The following is a 27,427-nucleotide window of genomic DNA, read 5'->3' on the forward strand; positions in this document are numbered from 1 at the left end:
ATCAATTGATATAAACCCAGAAATTACATAGATATTGGAGCTAGTTGATAAGGACATTAAAATAATTATTATAACTATATATGTGCAAAAGGTTAAGTAGAGACATGAAAGGCATTTAAAAAAAATAAACAAAAATTTTAGAGCTAAAACCCACAATGTGTGAGAAGAAAACCACACTAGATTGGGATAATTACAGTTTAAACATTGCAGAATAAAAGATCAATGAACTTTAAAACATAACAATTGACGTGCAAAATGAAACATAGAAAATATATTTTTTAATTAAGAGAGTATCAATGTGTGGAACATTTTCAAGAGATATAATAAATATGTAACTGGAGTCCCCAAAGAAGAAGAGAAAGAGGGCAGACAGAAAAATTATTCCAAGAAATAAAAGCAAAAGTTTTCAATCTTGATGAAAATTATAAGCTGACAGATCCAAGAAGCTCATGAACCCCAAACATAAGAAATCTGGAAATAAATAAAGAAAATCCATGTCAAGGTACATTTAATCAAATTGCATCAAGCTGATGATGAACAGAAAAATCTCAAAGACAGCCATAGGCAAAAAAGAGGCAATACTTTTAGAGAATGAAAGATAAATTTGAAAGCTGACTTCCCATCAAATTACAGTACAAGAGAGAAGAAAGTACAGCAACATATTTAAAATACTGAGAGAAAAAACTCTCAAACTAGAATTCCACATTCAGCAAAAATATTTTTCAAAAATAATGAAGGGAAAATAAAGACATTTTCAGACATACAAAAGCTGAAAGTGCTCATCACAAATACAAACTATAACATACAAATAAAGTACTTTAGGCAGAAAAAAATACCAGATGGAACTATGAATCTACAGAAAGCAATGAATAGAAATGCTTAACTGTATGAGTAAATATTTAAGATTTTGTCCTATTATTTAAGTTTCTTTAAAAGAAAATTGTATAATACAAGTAGTAACGATGTACCTGGAGTTTACAAAAGATGTGAAAGTAAAATATATGACAACAGTAAAAGCTGAGGGTAGAGCCCTGGCCAGTGTTTAGGTGGGCCGAGTGTCTTCTAGTACACCAAAAGTTTTCCAGTTCGATTCCCAGTCAGGCCGCATGCCCAGGTTGCTGGTTCAGTCTCTAGGGTCATGGGGTGTACAGGAGGGAACCAGTCAATGTTTCTCTCTCAACATCAATGTTTCTCTCTCCCTCACCTTCTTCTCTCTCTAAAATCAATAAAAAAAATTTTAAAGGCTGAAGTTAGAGAAATGGAAGTTCACTTTGGAAGATTCTCATTCTGTACTTAAACTGGTATACTATCACTTGAAGGTAGCCTTAATATGTTAATTATGTGTATCAATATTATAACATTTATAGCTAATAAACCCATCAAAGAAAAATAAAAAATATTCAATATAGATGAAAGCAGAAAGAGAGGAAAGTCAACAAAAAGTAGATGGAACAAACAAAAACAAACAACAATAACCATATCAATGTTTACATTAACTGTAAATGGTCTATATATGTCCATTAAAAAGCAGAGTGCCAGATCAATTTTTTTTAAAGCAAGTCTTAACTACATACTATCTATAATGTACTTAAAATATAAAAATATAAGTAGGATAAAAGAGGATAAAAATATGTAACTACTACAAACTAACAGAAAACTACAGTATCTATAAAATAGATTTCACAGTATGAAAAATATTATCAGGGATAAAGCAAGACAGTTCATAATTATAAAAGATCCAATTCATTAAGAGCATATAATAACTTTAAACATTTTTACACCCCAAAATAAAGCTTCCAAACATATAAAGCAATAAGATGGTAGTCCTACAAAGAGAAATAAATCCACAATTACATTCAGCATTTCAATACCCCTTACTCAATAAACATAGCAAGTATACAGAAAATCAGTACTAATAAGTAAGATTTTAAAACATTATTAATTAACTTAACCTAATTGACATTAATAGGACACTACACCTAACAACATCAAAATGTACCTCCTTTCCAATTATTCACAGAACATTTGCCAAAATAGCACATATTCTGATTTATGAATAAACCTAAATAAATTTAAAGAAGACTAAAAAAATATCAAAATGTTTTCTCACTACAATGGAGATCAATTTGTAATCAATTATATAAAATATCTGAAAAATACTTAAATATTTATGTGTTTCTAATACACTAAAAACACTACAAAATAACTCAGTGTCAAAGATACATCAAAAGGAAAATTTTTAAGTGTTTTTAACTGAGAAAATATTAAAGTACACTTATCAAAATTTGCAGAATACCACTAAATTGGGAAGCAGGGGGCATAAATATATTCAGACAAATTTAATTTGGGAAATCCTAGAATAAGCAAATGGTCAAACTATTTTGTCACAGAATTCTCTGATTTTGACAAAACTATTAAATCTTAAAGAACATAACTTGGGACCCAAAAGTACCAATCACTCATTTTGCACTAGTCATGTCTTATATCACTTGTTAAATGAGAATTCCTTCAAAGTGAGAGAACATAACATACATTGACATCTTTCCAACAATGTAGCAACGCAGATGCTCCCATATATTTAAGTGTTTTCGATAGTTTTGGATTAAAATTTAATTTTACTTCTCTGTATTGATTTCCCTCCAAGCATTAAGTCTATTCCCATACTTAAAACTATAACTTCTTCCAAATCTGCTGCCTTCACTATGAACTATTTCTCAAATACTATCTAGTTCTCTATTTAAACCACACACTGGACATCACTAGGAAGAAAATTTACCATCAGTAAGACAGAAACATGCCCTCAACCAATTGTATCAATTTACCCCACAAACTATTTTTCTGTCTTCATAGAACAGAAGTATAATTTAGCAGCTATTTCATCAATAACTGAGACAAGCAATGGTAGAAGTGGAGATAGAGAGAAGTAGATGGATTTAGAGGATATTTAGAAAGAAGGAAGTTTGAACTACTAATGGCCTGGATGAGGAAAAAGCTGGGACCTCTCTTCAATTTCCCTTTTGAACAACTAGATAAATGGTGGCACAGTGTATGGAGTGAAAAAGCTTCTCTATGCTTGATACATGTAAGTCTCAACTGATTTCATTCCCTATCACTATTATTTTATTATCATTATTATCCCTCTCTATGGAAGTAAATAATGCATGTTTCCCTTCTGTCCATTCAGTTGCCTGCACTTCCATTGCATTTCGTTACATTCATTCTTCTAGGTCTGTCTCTGAATCCCACAAAGAGAATACATTTGGCACAGCACATGCCCATGGCAGGTCTTAGCCAGTTTGCCAGAGGAAGCTGCTGATATCCTGGAGGAACAGGGATCTGCACAGCCACTATTAAATACCGCTCCCAGTACCCATCCCCACAATCTCTAGATAAATATTGCCTTTTGAATTGGGTAATATCAAACTTCAAGTAGAGATATGAAGAGAAAACCTCAAGTTATTAAACATTTGAAGAAAACAAACACCAAGAAAGAAAAGCAGTCACACAACAAATAGTGAAAGTAGCACTAAAATGGTGATTTAGAAAATATTAAAAATATCCTTTAAATGAAAAACACAATATTTGGTCTAAAGGGAAAAAAGGATAGAGCTGAAAAATACATTAGTAATCTAGCAGATAGAGCCAAGAATTATCCTACATGGCAACTCCCTCTCATCAGAGAGAGAAGGAAGGAGGGAGACAATGAGAGAGAGAGAGAGAAAAGTTAAGATAAGCAAGAAGTTTAAAAATAACTATAATATGAATTTTGAAAGAAGAAAATAAAAAAGTAACAGAAAAGACCAAATAAATAATAGAAAAAAAGTATACAGCCCTGGCCAGTGGCTCAGTTGGTTGAGTGTTGTCCCATAAACCAAAAGATCTCAGATTCAATTCCTGGCCAGGGCATATGCTGGGGTCGCCTCTTGGATCCCCAGTAAGGGACATGCAAGAGGCAGCTGATCAATATTTCTCTCTCTTTATCTCCCTCTCTCATCAATAAAAAAACTTATTTTTAAAATGTGCAGAGTTGAAGGCACTTATCTTCCATCAAGAGGGCTTATGAAGTTCCAATAGCCCATAGGTGGATAAGAAGCTCTTTGGAGCCCAGTCCTCTGTCTTAAACTGTTGACTATTTCTTTTGTGGCTCTAGAAACATTGCAGTTAAAGGACTCTGACTACTTAAACTGACTGTGGAATGGAAGGAGAGCCCATAAATGAATGACTGGTTCTGGTTACTGAAATCAAGCTTTTGATCTTTTTTGATCTTTGTAAATCTCAGCAAAGTGTTTTGTTGTTGTTTTATTATTAATCCTCACCAGAGGATTTTTTCCCAATGATTTTTAGAGCAAGTGGACGGGAGGAAGAGGGGAGAGAGAGAGAGAGAGAGAGAGAGAGAGAGAGAGAGAGAGAGAGAGAGAAAGAGAGAGAGTGAGTGAGTTCCCTCTAGCACATGCCCCCATTGAGCCAAGGAACCAACCTGCAACAGAGGTGAGTGCCCTTGACTGGGAATCAAATCTGTAATCCCTTAGTGTGTGGGCCATCAGTCCAACCACTGAGAAACACTGGCTGGGGCCTGAGCAAAGTTCTTATGCAAAAATTCCTCTTCGAGATCATAACCCACAGGTCTTTACATTCACTTTCATTCTCATTCTTTCTCTATCCCCTCCTCCAACTCCTTACTCCTTTCTACTTTCATGCCCATGCAAAACCATGGCAACCTGATGTTGGCATATGATTATTTAATGGGGAAATTGAGTAAGAAACCCTCTTATAGAGAAGCCTAACTGAAATGGGCATAATCTGCAATCACATGTAAGTCACAGGGATTAATTCGTCAGCATAATGTCTCAGAAAGAGGGGGCTAAAACAGTTAGTGGCATTCTACAAATAAGCTCCATCAAGCTTTAGAAACACCTGTTCTCCACTCTAGTCCAGCTTCAGGCTGACAAGTTTTCCCATGGACCTCTGCACTCCTGTTGCTCCTTATCAGCTCACACCCCATTCACACCCTGAGGTACTTCAAGCTCCCTCTTCAAAGAGCTAGACCATCTAGACTCAATTTCTCCTTCCTAAGCAGGTTCACTTTAAATAAGTATTACTGTAATAGATAAAAGAACCTTTTCAAGACTCAGTTTTTAACAATCAGTAGTAAGTTGGCAACTGGAAATTTTACATTCCAGGCAGATTACACAGCTCTCCCATACTGCTTTGTAGAGATTTATTTTCATACACAGCCATGACAATTCATCATATTCTGTCCCCGAAGGGAAGGGAAAGAGCCCACCATTTCATAAATAGCTGCAGGAGATTTCTGGGCAGCTCAGGCCTCTCCTGCACTAAACCCCTGGAGCGGAAGATCTAAGAGGCTCCCTTCCCACTGTGAGAGATCATTCTTCACCTTTGGTCACGCAAATATTAATGGGCCACTAGGTACCTCAACTGGAAAGAGAAAAGCAGCTGATAAGATATGCTCCTGCTATGGAAAGGAGAGCTAGAAGAGAGCAATAAGAGCACACAGTGGACTAGAAAGAACCTACAACCTCATTAAATAATTTTTACAAAGGTTAAAAGTCACCAGAATAGTTGAAATAAGAAAAAAAAAAGCAATCCTTAATGAAAGTAAAAGATGTCCTCCACCAAACTTCAGAGACAGTACTTTCCAAATGTCTATTCAAATCACACCCTCTCCCTCCCTCCCTCCGTCTCTCTCTCTGTCTCTCTCTCCCTCTCTCTCTCTCTCTCTCACACACACACACACACACCCTCTCTCTCTCTCTCTCTCTCTCTCTCTCACACACACACACACACACACACACACACACCCTGCTAAATAGATGTCTTTCAGGCTAATGAGGCACTTAGTTCACACTATTTCCACTGCACCTCTAATGCTTTGTGAGTCAAGTGCAACAAACAGGCTTTGCTCAAGACGTAATTTGTAAGCAGGCTACCTAGAAATCATAATGAATGTTCTTATGGAAACTATGCACTTCCTGTAATTCACATCCCCAGGCTATTCGTAATGAGTCCACACAGTGCACTGTGCCCACGGTTAGCGCGGTAATGAGCGTGCTCCTGAACCTGACTACTAGATTACGATTCCACCAGGGGAAATACAGTTTTCTTACATTTTGGGGACCTATTTATACCTCTATCCCAACTTGCTAAAGGGCAGTTTTTGAAGATAAGAGGAACAGGGACTGGAGACAAGGAAAGGCAGGAAGCGGTAAGAAAGGGGGAAGGCACATGGTGGGGTCTTTTGTTTCTGTAGATGATGAAGAATAGATATTACTGATTGCAGTTGGTTCTCCACTTGCCTCAGACTCCACCTACCTCCTATTATTCCAAAGTCACCATGTCCTAAGCTCAGGTCCACTGAATTTCTCTGGATAACTCACTGCCAAGAGTGTACTATCATAGGTCTGTCCCTGAAACCAGCCTCCAGGAATTCCTAGGAAATGCATGGGTAGTGCTTAGGTGCTTCCCTCTTCTGTTCTAACCCCAATTCTTCCCTTTCTCTCCCTTCCTAAACTCTAAGGGAAATACAGAATTCCTACGTAGGGCTCTAGTAAAATTTATTTTCATTGCAAAAGTGACATGCACTCAGATTTTCTAGTATTTAGTCAAAACAGGGATTGTTGGGGGAGGGAAGTATGACAGGGATGATGGAGAAGGGAAGGATTTGGGACCTGAGCCAATGTGCTGTGGCCACAAGGACATGTCTGTGGTTCAGACTGAAATAAGCTGGTCGCATCTGGGATAGAGGGGCTGCAGATAGTCATCCCCTCTTCAATGCATCCTACACCCTGACTGACCCAGGAGTGGTGTCAGTGGGGCCAAGAGCCAGTGGGAGCCAGTAGCTGTCCATAGTGCCAGTGGGAGCCAGTAGCTGTCCATAGTGCTTCCTAGGTGGCCTTTCCAGCTTGCATTGACTCACTGCACCCAAATTTAGAGACAGTACGATTATTATTTACAGATGGGTGATGGGTAACAGCCTGAGCCCCAGAGGAGAAACTTGAACCCAGGCCTACTTGAGAGGGAGTTTGCTCTCTCACCCACCCCCTCCTCACAGTGCCCTGGGGAATACAGGTGATTATGGGAAGCTGAAGTCAGGTAAAGCTAGAAGCCTTGACATACATTTCCTTGCCCTCCTAAGTCCCAGGGTCCTTAACTGTCCATTAGCAGTTCATGAGCTAGGTAATGATCACTATGAAGTAAATGCATGGAAAAAACAGCAGTCAGATTGGAGCAGATACCCATCCCTGGAAGCTGTTATTATTATTACTAATATTTAAATCTGGAAGTTTCAGTATTGTTTCAATTTCTTCCAATTAGGAACATACTACTAGTGAGATGTCAATATCTTTATACTCAGTTTATATTAACTTTTAATATTATAGACTATTAGAGAGTTACATTTTGAAGAAAACTTAGTTGACAGTTATGACATAATACTAACAAAGATAATAAAATATTCTGTATTCGAAGAAATCCCTCCTTTCTCATACTTAGAATTTACTGTACATCCAATTGATCAAAAACATTTTTTAAGATTAGCTGAAATCTTTTGCTACTACACATATAATTTCAACAATTCAATCTCAGTTCTTTGTCAAGCAGTAAGATTGAACATGGCAGGAAAGAAATCTAAAGTCACCAAATTCAGACTCATTTTCTACTAGTTTCCTTGGGAGATGCAGGTTGTGCTTTCTCCAGGTGGTTAGATTTTGTCCAGGATTCACTGCTCAGAATCCCCAATGAATCTTTCACCGCTGGTGCCAGATCCCTCTCTGGTTTCAAGGATGGAGGCCTCCTAAACCAGCGTGCCCACTCTCTGCTTCTCCCCTCTGCCTTTTGTTGTCTGCTTTTGAACCACTTCATCACCCATCTCTAATTCTTCAAGGGAGTGTGAAAAGACATAAAGAGGGAAAATTAAATTCCACTCTGTCAATTTTGTTTCTATTCACAAATTTAATGAAATAGAAACGAAGGAAGAAATACTAGCAAATATGAGGTTTGGGAAATGCCTTTCTTTACTCAAGCTCCTCCCAACCCTCTTGGCAGACAGACTTCAGTATGTTATGAATATGCATAAGATGCCGGAGCACAGGAAAACACATCTTTTCCTGGGATAGCTGGGAAGACTTACTACTTTATCTTTAAACTTACAAAAGAATGTTAAGAATCTGAGTTGAAAAATAAAAGGCCATACTTGTACCTCAAGAGTAATTATTGGAGGCAAAATCTATAGTACCCATGTAACAAACAGTAAAATTGCATAGACATCACCCATATGAATCAAGTGTAAAAATTAAGTAAAACATTATATATATACAAATATTTATACTTATTTCCTTAAACACATAAAGCTACCAAAAACTAATAACCAGAGTCTCAACAGATTATGCCGTCTGTTTTTCATTTCTCAATGTAGTGATGCACTTTTTTGTTCCTTTGGGGAGGAAGGGGCAGTTCTTGTCTGTTAAAATCACAAAAATACCTAGGTTTACTATGAAAAAGAACAAATGCAAGCAACTACTTTGCAGGGAGATGCCTTTTCCCCCAGATCCCTTTACAATCTATAATAATAAAAGTGGATTATGCTAATTAGACTAGATGTCCTTCTGGACATCCTTCCGGATGAGGCCAGGGCTGCAAGGAAAGCCCGGGTCCCGGGTGCCTGCCTGTGGCCAGAGGAAAGGCCAGATCCTGGGTGCCAGAGGGAAGCCGGTGCTGGCAGCTGGAGGAAGGAAAGCCTACTCTTGCACGAATTTCGTATATTGAGCCTCTAGTACATAAATAACTTAACTCAGGCATCCAGAAACTCTTAATGGTGGAATACATAAAATGTGAAGCCTAAGATTAGACATCACAGTTCAGTGGTGTTAAATATGTCTATATTGTTATACAATCGACCTCAGGGATTTTTTTTTTTTTAACTATAAACCTGCATTGGTATTTTATTATCCCCTTGTTTGCTAAGATAGCACATCTCAGCTCCTGCATTTCTATCACTCTAAAAAGGAAGTTCTAACCTTGGAGTAAATATAACTGGCAGACAACAAGATGACCTTTTTATAAATCTAACTGGAGTCCTAAATTGAATAGTAGAGTCCACATCTGCTTTAGTGAAAGTAGACCCAGACATCTGCAGGCAGTCAGACTAGCAATGTCAAAATCAAGTTCTGGTAGCAAAGCTAAGAATACACAGTTGGAGAGTGTCCTTGTCAGTGGAAGGTTGATAGCTGTGGCAATAGCAGCTGTTGACCCTGCACTTGGGACTAGCCACTTCCAAGACTATAGTTAACAAACCCACTGGGTTGTACGGAATATTGCAGGAGCCCCTAGGCTCTTGTCAGGCAAAAATGCTTCTAAGGGGGCTAAGTCCCAGGAATTCTGTTGCTCCTGAGATGTATTCAATCTCCGTGGTGTTGCTTCCTTAGATCTGAAGGACAAAGGAAGTAAGGGTTATACTCAATTAAGTACTTACTTTCCTAGGCACCAGACAATAGCCTAAACACCTACCATAGTTCACAAACTGTTAAGTAGCTGGTAAGCCACAGAGGATGATCTGCGTAATTAACTCTTCTCAAAGCTGTCATCTTCAATTACAGAGGAACTCTGCCTGTTAAACTATCAAACCTATAGGCCAAAGATGTGGCTTCTCTGAGTGGAAGTGCACTCTGGGTCTTAGGGAAAGACCACATAAGATGTGAGAACATTACAGACAACAAAGGAAGGAAGGACAGCAACATAGGAATCTCCACAGGAAGTAGCAGGAGCACATAGTGCACAGAACACATTTGTAGGGACATTAGGAGAGGAGAAGGGTCTTCACAGGGGAGGTAGCAAAGGTGTTGGAGACAGGCCAGACCAGGTACCTGCAAGGCACCAGCCAAAAGGTTGATGGGGGAGGAGGCTACCTACACTGATTAAAGCCCAGCCCTGGGCACTTGACTGGAGTTTGAGACATTTCATCTTCTTTTTAGAGAACCTTAATACCAAGAGACTCAAGTTAGCAAAAGGTCAGAGAGATGAATGGCAACTCTTCTATCCATGACAGTTAGCCTCATGAAGCTTTTACCTCTCTGGGGATCCCCCCCAATGAGGAATCCTCCAACGTGACCCATGGTATGTGTCAACAGCAAGGGAGAGGGGCCTGAAGCCATTTTATTTACATAAATTTATTTACATACATTTCACAGATTTAAAATAGAAGAATAATGATGTTGTTTACAGTTATTCTGTGAGTATACTATCTGGTTTCTGAGAATAATACATGTGTGCTATGTAAGTTCATCCAGAGGGGAATGACAGGAGCACTGCCCTCATGATGGTCACCAAATGGGAAACCATGATGGCCATGTTACGATAATACTGGTGTGGGTCTGGATTTGGATAACCTAATTTGACTGGAGGTTGACAGTAGCATCCAGAGATGCCTGGCCTCTAACATAATAAGAGCAGCTACACTGATTAGCTCCATGGAAGGCAGTGCCTCTGGTCTGATCCCCTCTCCTGCAAATGGCCCAGTGCATCAAAGACGCTCCATTTGGTGGGTGACACCCCTGTCCCTGATAGGACTTCCTGGAGGAAATGACATAAACTCTGAATTCCCCTCTCCTGACTTAGCTCCCCTAGTCCTTTCTGAGCAATATGCTGAATGTACACATGGGCATGGAAGCCTGTGCTTCATCTGAAAGGTAATACACATGTATGTTTCTCTGCCCTGGAAACTCAAAGGGACCTGTCATCCCATCTGTAGTCCTGTCTGGGACTTGAATGACCACTGCATGCACCTGCCACCCACAAGCTCTAAAACAGCTCATTCTGCCAAGTTTAGTGAAATCTGCAATTCAGAGTGGTGAATGTGCATTTGTATCAATCATCATGCTACTAATCACACCTGTTAAATCTATCATCTTGTTGCTATTATCTAATAATGGGTCCAGGTTTCAAAAGAATTTATTTAAACAAAAAGTAGTGACAAAAATAGTAACAGAATTTATCATTCAAAATGGTAATATCTTGATGAACAAAACCTATAATGCAAATATGCAATGTAAGTTAGTATGTGCTGGAACAATAGCATCAGAAATTGTGATGGTTTCAGACAAATTGCCAAAATAAAATAAGTGAAAATAGGAAAAACGATCATGAGTATCTGAAAGTCAGGTTTGACTTATCCTGTGTGTGATGCACTTGCCTCTAATTCTCAGTAAGTGGACATCATAAAACTTTCACAAATAGTAGCACAATAAGAACTTTGAAAAAATGTCCAATTGGCATCTCTGAGTAACCCAGTAGGGATTTTCCAGAAAAAGTGCATTAATGTCTCCTATAAACCTAAAGAATGTTGTCATGAAATAAAGAGAAATGGCCCTCAATCACAGCAGCACCGTTCAGAATTGTTCTCAAAGGAAAAAAGAATGTACAAATCACACTTTAAGACCCTCCTGAAGCTGGCTGCAAGGTTGATGGATGGTATTATGCAAAGGGAGAAAGCAGAAGACTCTCCTAGCAGAATTCCTATATCAGCAACATTCTGGCCATCAATCTAATACCAAAACACAATGTCAAAAGAAAGTTGAAACCTATATGATTTTAGTAACCAATGTCATCCCAATAAATTCAATAAAAATTGAAAATAAACAAAAGTAAATACAAAGAAAAAACCGAAATCAGTCATATAAAGGGGAATGTCAATTGCTCTCCACCAGACCTGTCAGATGACCACTAAATGTAATCTATGAATCAGCTCTTAGAACAGGTGGGGTAAGAAGGGAGAATAACTCCACAGCTTTTGGTGTTTTGACAGGAACAGAGAATTTGAAGCTTTAGTTAAGTCATGATGCAGACCTGGAAGGGTGCTCTGAGGTCATCTTCCTGGAGCCTTGGCCAGGCTTCCATCAGAGGAGTTCAGAGCTGCACCCGGAACCACCCCACACTAGGATTTGGTCATGGCCAACAGCTGGCACAGAGCAACTCAGAGTCAAAGGGTTCCATGCCAATGCTATTTTTGAGATCTCTGGCACGTTAAAAATGCAGAGATGCCAAGATATAATTTTAAATTGTATTGTTTTACATGTTTAACATATGAACACTTTAAACATAAAATATTACAATGCATTCTAGTTATGTCGTTCATAAGATAATAAAATAGAGTAAATATACTAATTTCTGGTACACTATAAGCAATGTCATCTAGCAATGAAACATATTTTGGCCATATGATGAACACTTTCTACTCTCAACATTGTCCATGTGTCTCTATGCCCTAAAGTTGATCTTTTTGTGACGATAATGTTGAAAGTCCAAGTCCTAGAGAGCTCAGGGCTCTCTAGTTCCTTCACCCTCAGCCCATGACACACAGGGCAGACATAATATCATAAACCTCCTGATCTTGATCCACCATTAAGTAAAACAGTGAGAATGGGAAAATTACCAAATTCCAGACAAATTTCCAGCACACTGTACAGGGAGAAAGAGAGCTGCTTGCTACAATGACATAGCCTGGTTGGCACAGACCATACTAGTAAAGAGAGTCTAATGATTTCCCGTGACCAACTCAATTCATGTATTTCAGCAACATACACAGTATGGTGAACCACTTGTCCCTATATAACTGGGAGATAAAAATAATAATTGTCATGATAATTCAGAAGGAAAAGGATCCCAACACTTCATTGGAATAAAAAGAGTATTTTCTAAAGCTTTTTGAACAATGCAGCCAAATTTTGATTTAGGAATCTATTTATTATTATCTCCAAGTTGAAATAACCAAAAGTTCAACATTCAGTTGTGAGATGTTCCTTGACACGGTCCTTGCACAATCTGCAGGGAGAAATCCCAAGGCCCGGCTATGTAGATAACTTGAAAATAAAATTTTTAAAAATTATGTCATGTTAAATAAACTATTTTTATTTTTTACCACTTTCTAAAACAACCTTTCGAATTTTACTTTAAAATTTGTTGACTGACCTTTTTAAAAAAAAAAACTACCATGGTCTCGCTGATGTGGCCCTGAGGTTGAGCTTCAACCTCTGAACCAAGAGACAGCCAGTTCGATTCCCATCAGGGAACATGCCTGGTTGCAGGCTTGGTCCTCAGTGTGGGGTGCACAGGAAGCAGTGAATCAATTATTCTCTCTCATCATTGATGTTTTTTTTCTCTCTCTCTCCCTCCCTCTTTCTCTCTCTCTAAAATCAACAAAAACATTTTTTTTTAAATGTACCCTGTGTCAGTTGTATAATCAGTGGGCACCAAAGATTTGAGAAATACAGGCCCATATAATGAAAGGTATGGGTCCAGGAAGTTGAGTACAGATGTTTTCAGAGGGATGTAAGATAGGAGAGAAGCAAACTAAAAAGCACTAAACAGAAAAGACAGGAAGAAAGCAGAAGTGCTATGGGCTCTGCCCCCTCTGGAGTTTCCCTGGATAGAAAGAGAAGCCAAAGTGATCTCTCACACCTCTACAATAAACTACTTCAGCCTGGCCCAAGGTTGAAATTGAAGTTGATATATCATATCAAACGACTGTGAAGAATTATCTACAAAAGTTATTATGATGTCATCTGTAAATACCTATTGATATCAATAGCTTTAAATTATGTGGTGGCATTTTGGTTTATTAGGAAACTTCTTCAAATGCATTAAAAATCTGTTTACTCTTAGTATTGATTTTTTGATAAATATATTATCCAGAGAGGTTATATGCAGTGATTTCCCTGGAAAAGCTGACATTTATTCAATGATATTTACTTTACTGAATTAAATAGAAATATATACTCATATATCTTTGCTATATTTGGGAAATTATCTTCTTAAGAGTTAAGGTAAGAGACTATCTGTTTTATAGAAATATTAGGGCATAGTTTATTAGCATGAAGATCAGCAAAGGCTCTGGATGTGAAAGATCTACCAGCTATGGATTAATTCTTCACTGACTTTTATATCAATATACTATAAAGTTAACTCTCAAAACTTATTTTAGTCAATTGACTGAACTTTTTAAAGATGGCACTCCTTTAAATTAACAAAAAGCTATAATTATAGCTATCATTATATTCAATTTCAAGCATTTTTCTTTTACAATAATTTACCAGGACTGACCTTTCCTTAAATAAACTTCTCTAGAGCCAAGTGTGGCTGAGGCTGCAAGCTAGTCATTAAATGTTCTTTTCCTCTTCCTCCTGGGCATCCAAGTAAACTATCCAGCTGCCCTTGCAGGCTGCAGGTACCATAGGACTTTGTTCTCTCTAGTTCAGAATCTGGCAGAAACCTCCCACAGATCCTCCACAGATTTTCTCTTTTGCCATGTAGATGTCCACGAGAACAATGCATGGTGTAGATGGCAGATTTCTTTTCATCCTGGTGTCTGTGTTCCTAACCCCCAAACCTCTAACCTTGGCAAGAAGTTGATGACTGCTGTTCCAAAGGTTACCTTAAACCAGCTATCACCAACCTTTCAGGCTTCATGGACCACCAGTGGCCCATAGACCACCAGTTGGTGACCACTGGATATGAATAGAAAATAAATGTATCCAGTGCTAACTCACTGAAATTTTGGGATTTGTCACACTATTTTTTAATATATTTTTATTGATTTCAGAGAGGAGGGAAGAGGGAAGGAGGGAGGGAGGGAGGGACGGATGGGGAGAGGGAGGGAGGGGGAGAGGGAGAGGTAGGGAGAGGGAGAGAGGGAGGGAGAGGAAGGAAGAAGGAGGGAGGGAGGGAAGGAGGGAGGGAGGGAAGGAGGGAGGGAGGGAGGGAGGGAGGGAGGGAGGGAAGGAGGTAGGGAAAGAGAGAAACATCAATGAGAGAATCATTAATCAGCTGCTTCCTGCACATCCCACACTGAAGTTTGAGCCCACAACCCAGGCATGATTTGTCACAGTATTAATACATTTCTGTATTTTATAAATTCTTAACACAAAATGAAGAGACCTTCGTTTTCTTTAGAAAACACTCTAATCATAAAATAAAGTTTTAGATTACAGGATCAATTGAATTTGGATGTATCCTATTCTCAAAACTCATTGAACAAGTCAATAGACATTTGTTGAATAATCATTTCATTTGCTCTTACAAAAACTTACAAAGTAAATGAAAATGTCTCACTATGTAAATTGCACCTTCAAGTTACAAAGAAAGCCTGATAATACAAAAATACAATAAACTAGCTCCTTAAAGAACAATGTCTTTGGTCACAACTGAATGTGGAATTTCCTTTTATTCATTTGATTGGTTAGTTGCATTCTGTGTTTATTTTTGGTGACAAATGTTCAATTCCAATTCTTAAGTGTTAGTAGCGACTCCCATGAATTACCCGAGGGAATTATCTTTCTTTCTTTTAATGTATTACAGGAAAATTCATCAGCTTAGAAAACACTGGACTTAATTTGAAAACCAGTCATTTCCCCCGATTGATCAGTGGAAATAGCAAGAAGGGCTAGAAGAACTAGTGGTATGTACCTAAAGGGCTTCACAACAATTAATATTTTGAAAAGTTTTGTTGAATTTGTCAAATATGAAGTCTTAGAGATCTCTCTTTAACTCTCTTGAACTGAATGGTATAAGTTAACAAAATTATTTGCATCAGGAGACCCCTTGAAACTAAGACTATTTTAAAATTCACCTCTTTGGTTCATAGATGTGAAGAATTAGCATCATTAAAATGTCCATACTACTCAAAGTAATCTATAGATTCAACACAATTCTTATCAATATACAGTACCAATGGCATATTTCATAGAACTAGAACAATATTCCAAAAATTTATATGCAACAAAAAAGACCCCAAATAGCCACAGCAATCTTGAGAAAGAACAAAGATGGAGGGATTATAGTTTATCAAATTATACTACAAGGCCATAGTAATCAAAACAGCATGATACTGGCATAAAAACAGACATATAGAATGATGGAACAGAATAGAGAGCTCAGAAATAAACCTACACCTTTATAGTTAATTAATATTTGACAAAGAAGAAAAGAAAATGTAATGGAATAAAGATAATCTATTCAATAAATGATGTTGAAATATTAGACAGACACTTGCAAAAACATAAAAATAGACCACCTTCTTACACCATACAAAAGAATAAACTCAAAATTAGACTTAAATGTTATATTTGAAACCACAAAATCCTAGTAGAAAACATTGACAGTAAAATCTCAGACATTCTCGTAGCAATTTTTTTTTTTTGTATAGCTCCTTGAGCAAGGTAATCAAAAGTAAAATAAACAAATGGGACTACATCAAACAAACATTTTTGCACAGCAAAGGGAACCATCAACAAAATGAAAAAGCATTCCACTAAATGGGAGAACATATTTGCCAAAAGTATATCTGATAAGGGTTAATACCCAAAATTGTGAAGAACTAATGCAACTCAACACCAAAATCAAACATTCCAATTAAAAAAATGGGAAAAAGAGCTAAATAGACACTTCTCCAAAGAAGACATACAGATGCTCAATAGTCCTAAAAAGATGCTCAACATCACTATATTCATCAGAGAGATGCAAAATAAAACTACACTGAGATATCACCTCATACCAGTCAAAATGGCTATCATCAATAAATCAACAAGTGCTACAGATGTAGAGGAAAGGGAACCTGCATTCACTACTGGTGGGAATGCAGATTAGTGTAGCTACTGTGGAAAGCAGTATAGAGTTTCTTCAAAAATTTAAAATGAAACTGCCTTATGACCCAGTAACCCCACTTCTGGGTATATATCCGAAAAACCTGAAACACTAATTAAAAAAAATAAAAATAAATAAATAAATATATATATATATATATATATATATATATATATATATATATACATATATATATATATATATATATATATATATATATATATATATATATATATCCCGAAGTTCATTGCAGCATTATTTACAATAGCCAAGGTATAGAAGCAACCCATGTGTCCATCAGTAGATGAGTGTATAAAAAAACAAACTGTGATACATGTACACAATGGAACAATACTTGGCCATATAAAAGATGGAAATCTTACCCTTTGCAACAGCATGGATGGACCTGGAGAGAAATAAGCTAGGGAAATAAGCCAGTCAGAGAAAGACAGTACCATATGATTTCACTTATATGTGGAACTTAATTAATGAAATACACTAACAAACAAAATAGAAACTGACTCATAGATACAGGGAACAGACTGATAATGGTCAGAGAGGAAGGATGTGGGGGACTGGGTGAAAAAAGTGAAGGGATTAAGCAAAAAAAAAAAAAAAAAAAAGAAAAGAAGAAAGAAAGAAGAAAGAAAGAAAGAAAGAAAAGAAAGAAAGAAAGAAGAAAGAAAAAAAGAAAAGAAAGAAAGAAAGAAAGAAAGAGGGAGGAGGGGAGGAGGGAGGGAGGGAGGTAGGGAGGAGGAGGGAGGGGGGGAGGGAGGAGGGGGGGAGGGAGGGAGGGAAGGAGGAGGAAGGAAGGAAGGAAGGAAGGAAGGAAGGAAGGAAGTGAGGCAGACCTGCATAAGCAGTGAAGTCAAGAAAGAAGACTTCAGAAAGCCCAAGCAAACCGAAAGCCCTGAACAAGCCCTCACCGAAAGACGAAAGAAAGCCCTCCCCTCTTCATAGACACAGATAGCAGCATGGTGACTGCCAGAGGGAAAGTAAGTAGAGGGAGGTAGAAAAAGGTAAATGGGGATAAATGATGATATGCAAGGAAACTAGACTTGGGGTGGTAAACACACACCACAATATATAGATGCTGTATTATAGAATTGTACACCTGAATCCTATATAATTTTATTAACCAATGCCACCCCAATAAATTAAAATTAGGAAAATAAATTAAAATTTCCATCTTTGTGGGGATGGGCATGTAAAGAGGCAAATGAGGAGAGATAGCCTCTTTCTACTTCTGTTAACCTCAGAAATCTGTGGTTGAAAATGATCTGACTTCAGGGATTTACTCAGAATCAAAACATGGGCAGGTTGTGGCCTGTGAAATGATCACATTGGATTGAAATCTGCTTCCCTGGAGTGCAGGAAGTTCTCTGCTCTTTGCTTTGTGGTGGTTATGTTATTAAAGAAAATATTATTCTTATCTACTAGGGAAGGTCATTAATGATTACCCTTTGTGACAGCATGAATGGACTAGGAGAACATTATGCTAAGTGCAATAAGCCAGTTAGAGAAAGACAAGTACCATATTATTTCACTCATATGTGGAATTGAATGAACAAATTGAACTATCAAGCAAATTACAGACAGACTCACAGATAGAAAGCAGGCAGGTAGATCTGGTGTGTGTGTGTGTGTGTGTGTGTGTGTGTGTGTGTGTGTGTGTGGAAGTGGTGGGGGGGAGAGAAGGAGCCTGAAGGAGGAGGGATGGAGCAAAACAGAAAAAAAGAGAGAACTCATGATCATGGACAACAGTGTAGTGATTGTGGGGTGAGGAGGGAGTGGGGGGAAGTGGAAGATGGTACAGAGGGAATAAATGTTGACAGGAAAAGTTTGATTTAATTTTTTAAAAAGCCTTCATTAGAAACACAAAAATAAATGAGAAGCCTTAATTGGACCAAAGGAGAAGAGGGAGAGAAGTGCAGAAGGCATATTCATCTGCAAAACCTGTCATACATCTTTTTATTTTTCTTCAAAAGGATTATGATGATGATTATATTTTTAGAGAGAAAAAGTACAGCAATGTCACCTGGGGCAAGAAGATGGCCATCCAAATAAATAAGCAAAAATTACAGGTCTCCATCTGCTGGGGGACTGAAGGAATTACTCAAATTAGAAAGTGTGACTTGGCTTATTGCTTGTTAAAAATTATTATTATTACAGATAAGTTAAATAAGAAAAGTCTACTTCATTTAAAGAAAATCTGGCTGGCCATCCCAGTCACAACTATATGGTTTTGTTACTGAAAAGTTGAAATGAAGCAAATTACATGGCGTTTCTCTTTTCAGTGTCAGGGTAAAAATGTATGAACCAAATATAGGCATTTTATTTTTTTATTTTTTATTTATTTATTTTTTTACTAAAAAATGGTATTTTATTTTTTTAAATAAGTTTTTATTGTTCATATTATTACAAATGTTCCTTTCCCCCCCCCCCACCATTGCTCTCCTCCACCAGGTTCCCACCCCACCCTCTGCCCATTGTCCTCATCCATAGGTGCACAGTTTATGTTCAGTCTCTTCCCACATCCCCCTCTCCCCTTTTCCCCAAGAATCGTCAGTTCACTCCCCTTCCATACCTCTGATTCTATTATATTCAACAGTTAATATTGTTCATCAGATTTTTTTAAATTTCCTTGGTTTTTAGATTCACTTGTTGATAGTTATGTATTTGTTGTTCATAATATAGGCATTGTAGAAAGATATCCTCTCTCAGTGGAGGCAGTCTCTCCCTCCATTCAATTCTACGTGAAAAAGGAGAAGGACGCACCTTCAGCCTCCTGGGCAAAGCTGTGGATGCCAGTGACAGCTGGGCAGATGGCCACTTCCAATTCCTGATTGTATCTATCAAATATCCTTAGGAGACTAGAGTGTTCTCAGCCTGTGGGGGTCTCCTAATAACGAGGACTTTCAAAGTGTTCTCCAGGCTTTAAAAGCCGCGATAATTGGTAGGAAATTGGCAGATAATATTAATCCTTACTAAATCTTTGTCACTCACAGATTTAATTTTCTTTTATTCCTTTCAGTGCATTATTCTACCCTAATAATTGTGCTATCACCTCCTCATACTGTGATATTCCGTGATGTTCTTTATCTCATGGATAAAAAAAACTGTGTGCACCCATAGCAGGTGCTTCATAAATATTTATTGAAAAGGAGAGAAGGTCCTAGCACTAGAAAGAGCTAGAAAGGTCATCCACTTCTTTCTTCTTCCGTAAGCTTAAGTATTGTATTTACCATAATAGCTGGACAAATCTCTAAAGATCACCAGATCTCTTTGATAATTCTTTCCATGGCTGTATAACATTAAATTTAGAAAATATTTATCTAGCATGCCTTTCAAATACTAGCAAATTCTGTTAGAACTCATATCTTTGGAAATAAATGTGTGATCTTACATAATGGGGTTACTGAAGGAAGATGTGTGAATGGTAAGTTCAACTACAGGATTTGTTATCACATCACAGGCAATTTCTATCAAGCACAATTTCCAAGTCTCCCTGAACAAGGTTCAGTCATTTTTATATCATTTTGTCACTATACTTCATAATAAAAGTTTAAATTATTTTATCATGACAATATATGTAACAATTCCACAGTTAAAATCTCAGAAGTAGCACTAATGAATGAATTTATACAGGCTCAGCCATTTATGAATAAGTTTAAATAATTCAATTTGTCCAAAACTCTGCTGTCCAAAAAGCCTATACCCAAACAATTTCACATATTAATCCTACTTACAAATGTTTCTGGAACGTGAAAGTTCATAAATCCAACTTTCCGAGTTAGTAATATTCACAGTTGCGTGGCTTCATACAATGCAATTTTATGTGTATTATTTAATTTAAAATGAGTATTTATTATTATAAAGAAGGAATAGCTTTCAAAATAGGAATAAACTATTTACAATTGTCTGTGTGTGAAAATAGAAAGTTAATTATAACATTCAGATATATCCTGTTTGCAATATTTCTAAAATCTTTTTCCTTTATTTATTTGTGTTCTAGACTTCTCCAAGCCTTTATTTAACTATATAACGTCATGACTGGCCTATCATTTAAGAGGACCTGAAGCAGTGGTTCTTAAAGTATCTTCTAAGAATGCATGAAATCCCCAAGACCCTTTTAGGAAGTCTATAAGGTCAAAACCATCTTCATGACAATGACTTGACATAATTTGATTTTATCATTCCCATTTAACTCTCAATTACTAACAGATGTACCACATTGCTCTGATGGCTAAAGGAATGTATGCTATGAATACTGTTCTCAAAAATTCTCAGTTTTAATTTCTAACCCAGAATACACAGATATCAATAAAAACTCTTAGGATGTTTCAAAAATATTTTTTCAAGAGTGTAAATGGGTCCAAACACTGAAGACTGAAAACCAATCACCAAATAACTTCACCCCCCAAATCTGGCATAATACAAGGAAGTTCCTCCCTCAGGCACATGCCCCTGCAATCAGCTGAGTGTGCATACAAGTGGGGAGTGGGGTCTAGAGAAGTCAGTTCAGCATTTCCTCACTCAGGTAACCTGGCTAAGTAACAGCATCCCCGTGCTTCCCTAATTATCAAGGCAAGAAAAGGGAAAGAGAATGTGAGGAGTTTCATGCTGACTATGGAAACCACTGCCTGGCAGTGACACAAGTCACTTCCACTCACATTTCACCCGCCAAATCCGGTTTGGCCACGTCCAAATCAAGGGGACAGAAACACACAACCCTCCCTTTTTCTGGAAGGTGACAGCTAAAAGCAGTTCTTCACCAGCACTGCCAATTACCACCAGGGCTATCTCCCTGAGCAGCTAGTCTCTTCCCAGCGTCTGTTCCCAAAGTTATTCCCCCTTCGTAACCATGGATTCCTGGGGCCTCGGAAAACAAGTTTTTTTGAAACATGTGGAAGGATAATATTTAAATATGACATGTACAAATTCACATTTTTAATTTTTTTCAAAACAATAGACTCATCAAATCTGAACAAAATATATTATATCATGGTAAAATCTTGCCAAAGATAGTGTGTAGCACTATTGTGTAAAATATGCTTTCTAAAAGCCTTTGACTGGCATGTAAAACCAATTATTTCTAATAATTTCAAATAAATAAGTGTCCAACACCGTTTTATAAGAGCAAGATCCAGATCAATTCAAATAATTAACATTCCTGTCCGAAATGACTCATCCAGCCCAAGTAACAAATTCACATGTCAATGATGGGTTGACCCAATGACCCATCTGCTAAAAAATACAAATTGTGTCTTTTTGTTTTCCAAATAATGAGCATTGACTGCAGTGTTAGAAAGGTCACTTGTCATCAGTTCAGTAGTTGACCTGCTTACAAATTGCTACCTGTCACTCCACAGAGAGCCTGGACCATCCGGAGGAACTAAGGCACCCTGTGTCTATAAAGTATAACCGGGGAGGTGACTACCATTTTCACAAGACATGTGCTTAACAGGACAAGTGTCCTATTCAACAGAGATAAAAAGAGGAAGCAGCATGAAAAGGAATGACTAAAGAGATATTTCATAATGCCCCAGGATCACTACCAAAAACCTCATTGATTTATATTTGCTTTAAATAGCAATGCATCAAACCCTGTCTCTAAGACTTATGCTGAAGATTTCAATATTTTGCACATTTTCTATGGTTAGCGGAATAAATACAAAAGATGTCTCAAATTCTCTAGAAGGAACCAGGGAAAATAAAATTAAGAAACAACCATTATGGCTTGTCTCAGTTTCAGTTCTTATAAGAGAATTCCTTCTATCACATGATCTAACACATCTAGGGGAAATAATGAACAACATAAATTGATTAACAGAAACAGACCTGGAGACAGAGAAGCAGTGATCAGACTGTCAAACCTCAGAGGGAAGATAGGGGACGGTGGGGGTAAGGAGGACAGAGCAACCAAAGGACTTGTGTGCATGGATATAAGCCTAACCAGTGGTCATGGACAACCGGGGAAGGGAGGAATACATGGGGAGGAGTTTGGGATAGGAATGGGGGATGAGGACAATTATATGATACCATGATCAATAAAGAACTTAAGAGAAAAAAAAGAAACAACTCAGTATTAGATAACCCAAAGCATACAAATAAAGACAGGTCATTAAAAAAATTTTTTTTCGTGATGTCCTCTCTAAGAGTATCACTATATTCATATACTAGCTCGCATATCTGATTCAGACACTGACTGCCACCTAATCAGTTGTCTCAGTCTGCCTGCCAGCAGAGAGAGGCGTTGTGATTGTCCAGCCAACAATTAATTTAATAGCCGTATTTATTTCTCTTTCAACCACTTTAGCTTTTAAATATCGCTTTGAGATGTGATTTATCACAATCTCCTGGAATAAAATATCAGTCTACGCATTAAAGGCCAATTATTTAAAATAATGATCTGCACAATCATTTCATGGAATTTGCCAAGAAATTCTGTATGATTTTTTTCTATATTCAGTACCATACTATGGACTGGATGCAAATGAGTGCAAGCATGAATCCAAAAATAAAATTTAATGATTCCTTATGCATCTTCTTATAAAGTTTCAGTTAGTCACCAAAATATCTCCCAATAGGACAAAGGTTTTTTTTATATCTGATACACCCACTGAGGCATAAGACCACAGCATGAAGCACTTGTCTTATTTTAGAAAGGCCTAAAATTATATCCCTGAAGTTAGTCATTGTAAATCAGTCCATCAGCTCCACTAAACCTCTGCAGTAAAGACCAAGGAATCATTCTGATATGCTCCGAAAAGGAAGACATGGGTCAACCCAGGTTTTTAAATACAAATATTTTCAATGTGATTTGACAGGATGGCATTTTACCTAAAATGCATCCGTAGATAGGAATTGCACTGGCCTGGCACTAAGTCAGTCATGTGTCTTGTTTTTCTTGTTTTCATACATATATAGCAGATTTTGCTTAGTTTCAAAACTATAGAAAAGTTGAAAGAGTAATATAATAAATGCTTATATATACTTCAACTAGACTTAATTATTAACATCATATTCTCTCAACACACATACACACTTTTTTCTGTACAAACATCCAGGCACCTACCCATAAATAATTTAGCATGAATCTCCTAAGAGCATGGGCATTCCCTTACATATTTATATGCTTTATGGTACTTATTTACTAACCAACTCTCCTTATAATCACTTTTCCCTATATCCTTTTACAAGAAACTGATTCTCACTATATGCATACACAGTCAAATAATTTATTTTTTCCTCTCTTTGCCAGAAATCAACAGTCAAAATGACCTCCTGGCTTCACATCCTATATCAGCTCCACAAGGCCTGGGCAAGTCCTCCAGTTTGCCTCCCATTGCTCCCTTCCCCAGGCTGGGCTGTTTGTAGTTCACTGATTCTCAGTAGCTTCCAGTGCAGCCTTTCCAGTATCTCTGCTCTACCACACTTCACTCACTGCTTCAGGATAAAATGTTCCTTCCCTCTTCCTGGCATGCCCATCTGCTCTGGCCTCATCCTCACTCAGAATCTCATGGCCTTCTCAAGAGCCGCCTCCTCCAAGAGACTTTCCACTTGCCCCAGGTCTCTGTCTGGGCAGCAGCCTGGCCCCACTGGAGCACGGGCCACACCGCTTATATGTCTCCTGGAAGACTGAATGCAGTCCACCACATCACCAATGCCTGGATCACACCTCACCAGCACCTCACACACAGCTGGTGCTCCAAAATAGGACTTTCTGGGTTTTTTTGTTTTTTTTTTCTGGTCTAAAGGGCAAAGAATAAGCCAGACTTCTCTCTTATTTAAATGTATTTCTTAGACCATGGAAAGTCCCAAAGGTGCTTAAAGGGGAGGGAACCCAGGCCAGTGATGACTAGGCCTGACTCACACAGGAGAATTGGGGAACCAGAGCCCTCGGGGCGCACAGAATTCCCAAGGTCTTCCCCATGTGGGTGTCTGTGCTACTGTGATGCCACCATTAACCTGCCAGTGGCCATGCAAGCTGGTAGTATATCAGTGGTCACCAAAAATTCAATCTGACCCCAAAGACCTGCCCTCCATAAGGAGAAGCTACTGCTGGGAAGCCCCAGACCCAAGTGGTAAGTCTTCCTCAGCCTTCGGCTCTCTGGTCTTTCAATACATTATCTTCAAATTATCCTGTTCCACCTCAAGGCCCCTCTGAAGTCCAATGAGGAATTTGTGCCCAGAAGACTCAAAGACTGTCCCTGAGTTTCACATTAAAGCCCAATGTCTCCTCTCTTGACTTTTATTGCCAAAGGGGGTTTCTCCATTCCAACAACCTGACTAGATTCAGCTGGAAGTGCCTTGCACTGGGGGAGCAATACACAGAACACAGAATTTGTGAGTACTGACCCACTCCTCAGTGCGATCTTCTCTGGCTGGCCATCATAACCACCGCATTGGCCCACTGCCCTGGACCTCCCTCTTGCACATCTCACCCCTTCCTCAACTCAGATTCTGAGAGATTTACAACTCTGTCGCGAATGGCCCGCCTGTTTATACCATTACTGGCCTTCACATAATCTTATGTGTGATTTTACGGGAAATTAAGCAAGAAATAAACCTATCTTAAAAACGTATTTATATATACAGGATAAGTTGTATACTTTTGAGCAAATATTTAAAAATAGCTAGCCACTGTTCTTAACTTTTTGTAACAGTTTTCCAATCAGACAAGACAAGAGTTTAGAACATATTTAAAGGAGAACATTTGTTGGACACTGAATATAAACTATTGAAATAAGGGTCATACATAATACACTGGGACCCCTGAAACACTTAGCTATTCAAAATCAAGATGCTTCAAAAAAAAAAAATGACTACCCTGATTGTGGAAGTTTTGCATGCAAAACTGAATTACTGAAAAAAATTACTTATGCCAAGTGAAGTAAGCCATGTACGGATAGACAAATAGTATACGAGTCCACTATCTGGGGTACCTAGCGTGGTCAAATTCATAGAGACAGAAAGTAGAATTGTGGTAGTTAAGGGTTGGGAAGAGTGGGGAATGGGTAGTTAGTATCGTAATGGGTGTAGAGTTTCAGCTGGGGAAGATGGAAGAGTTCTGAGCTGGATGGTAGAAATGGTTGCACAACAGTGTGAATGTACTAAATGCCACTGAAGTGCACATTTTAAAATGGTTAAGATGGTAAATTTTATAATTTTTTTTTAACCTTTGAGCGGAGCAAATTGTTTACAGTCATATTAAAATGAGGCTACCCGGAGCATGGTGCTGGTTAATTAAGAACTACCCTGATCTTAATTTTTTCTTTCATTATCATCTACATTTATTTTTCTAAATTTGTGGCTTAGAAACTGCTGTCAGAATATAATGTCAGTTCCATTTCTTTCACTGTGATCATTGCTCACTGTTTAAAAGCTAGCTGGAAACCCAGCATAAGCCTCGCCAAAGTGATTCACATAAGGTGCAGGGAGGGAGTGCGTTTGTCAATGACTGTCTCCTAAGTGCATGCCAGGCTGCACCTCACTGTGGGACACTTGAATGAGATATTAAATCATCATTAAACTCTTTTCAATTCTTGACTTCAGTTCTTGGAAATATTCAGAATCAACTAGAATAATGCCAAATCAATGATAACCCTCTCCAAATTTTTAAGTATTAGTTTTTATTATAAAGTTATTCCTAATCATAAAGGAAATATTTAAAATAGAAATGACAGTGCAATTACCCCAAGTCCTACCATGATGACAAAACATCGTATTTAAATGGACTTCTTTCAGCTTGCTTTTTTAATCTTTCAAACATTATGTAAAGATCTGTCTCTTCTGTTTATTTGGTATCATTTAGAAGAGAAAAATATGACCTTTGTATGAACTGCCCACCTCGCAGAGAGTACTAACGAGGCTACTCCAAATTATTCTGAAGATTACTTCTTAACGATAAAAGGAGGACATTTCCCGAACACTGCGCTTGGCCAGGTTCAAAACTAAGTTCCCGAAGTGGATTCTTTTGTCTCATTTGGTCAGCAACCTATGAGGCAAGTTCTAATGCCCTTCCACAACTTCTCACTGACCACCCTCCCACAGAGTTCATCCCATCTCAGTCTTCGCTCCTGCTCTTCTCCACCCGGTAACTCACAACCGTGTCCCAAACTGGATTCCAGGCTCTGCTCAGAGAGGCTGTTCCTGTCTATGGCTCCCAACGCTCACTAAGCCTTTATCCTGATTTAGGTTTTCTTCACAGTCTTTAGCATGCACACCACCCCCCCCCCCCCCATGGCATCTGTCCCCACATGTCTCTGCTTATTACCTGACTACCTGCCTCCTCCGTGGGACAGAACTGGTAGGTAGACAGAGACTACTGAGGCAGTTCCATCACTCCACAGACATATATTACTAACTAATAGCTCACGGATGAGAAGCCTGAGAAACTGGGACCTGCAGCACTTGCCCAAGTTCCATAGCTACGAAGCGAGAGAGCCAGCATCTGACCTGGCAGCCTTCATGTGCATTTCAAGATCTGAATAGTTGCCACCTAACCTGCTTCACCAGATGATTGCCCCCAAGGGAAGATCATTGTTTGGCATTCGAGAAGCAGGTATGGGGGCTGCTTCTCTCACATGATATCTGGGGCAAGTTTAATTTCCCTGAACTTCAGTCTCCCAGGGTATAAAATAGAGATAATGCCACCCAATCTCCCAGGGTCATCATGAGGATTAAATTATATAAAGAAAAAAAAAAAGCAAACTTTGTCAACTGCTAATTGTCATTTACATATCACAAGCTCAGTTTGCTTTAAAAAAGAGAA

The 27,427-nt window shown here is 38.1% G+C and overlaps 1 protein-coding gene across 12 annotated transcripts in view; it reads right to left on the reverse strand.

The window, feature by feature from the left end:
• Positions 1 to 27,427, reverse strand: part of PTPRM (protein tyrosine phosphatase receptor type M) — a 608,093-nt gene that overhangs the window by 414,523 nt on the left and 166,143 nt on the right. The window lies entirely within an intron of this gene.

Source organism: Pipistrellus kuhlii, unplaced genomic scaffold, assembly GCF_014108245.1.
Source record: "Pipistrellus kuhlii isolate mPipKuh1 unplaced genomic scaffold, mPipKuh1.p scaffold_m20_p_6, whole genome shotgun sequence".
Classification (NCBI taxonomy): domain Eukaryota; kingdom Metazoa; phylum Chordata; class Mammalia; order Chiroptera; family Vespertilionidae; genus Pipistrellus; species Pipistrellus kuhlii.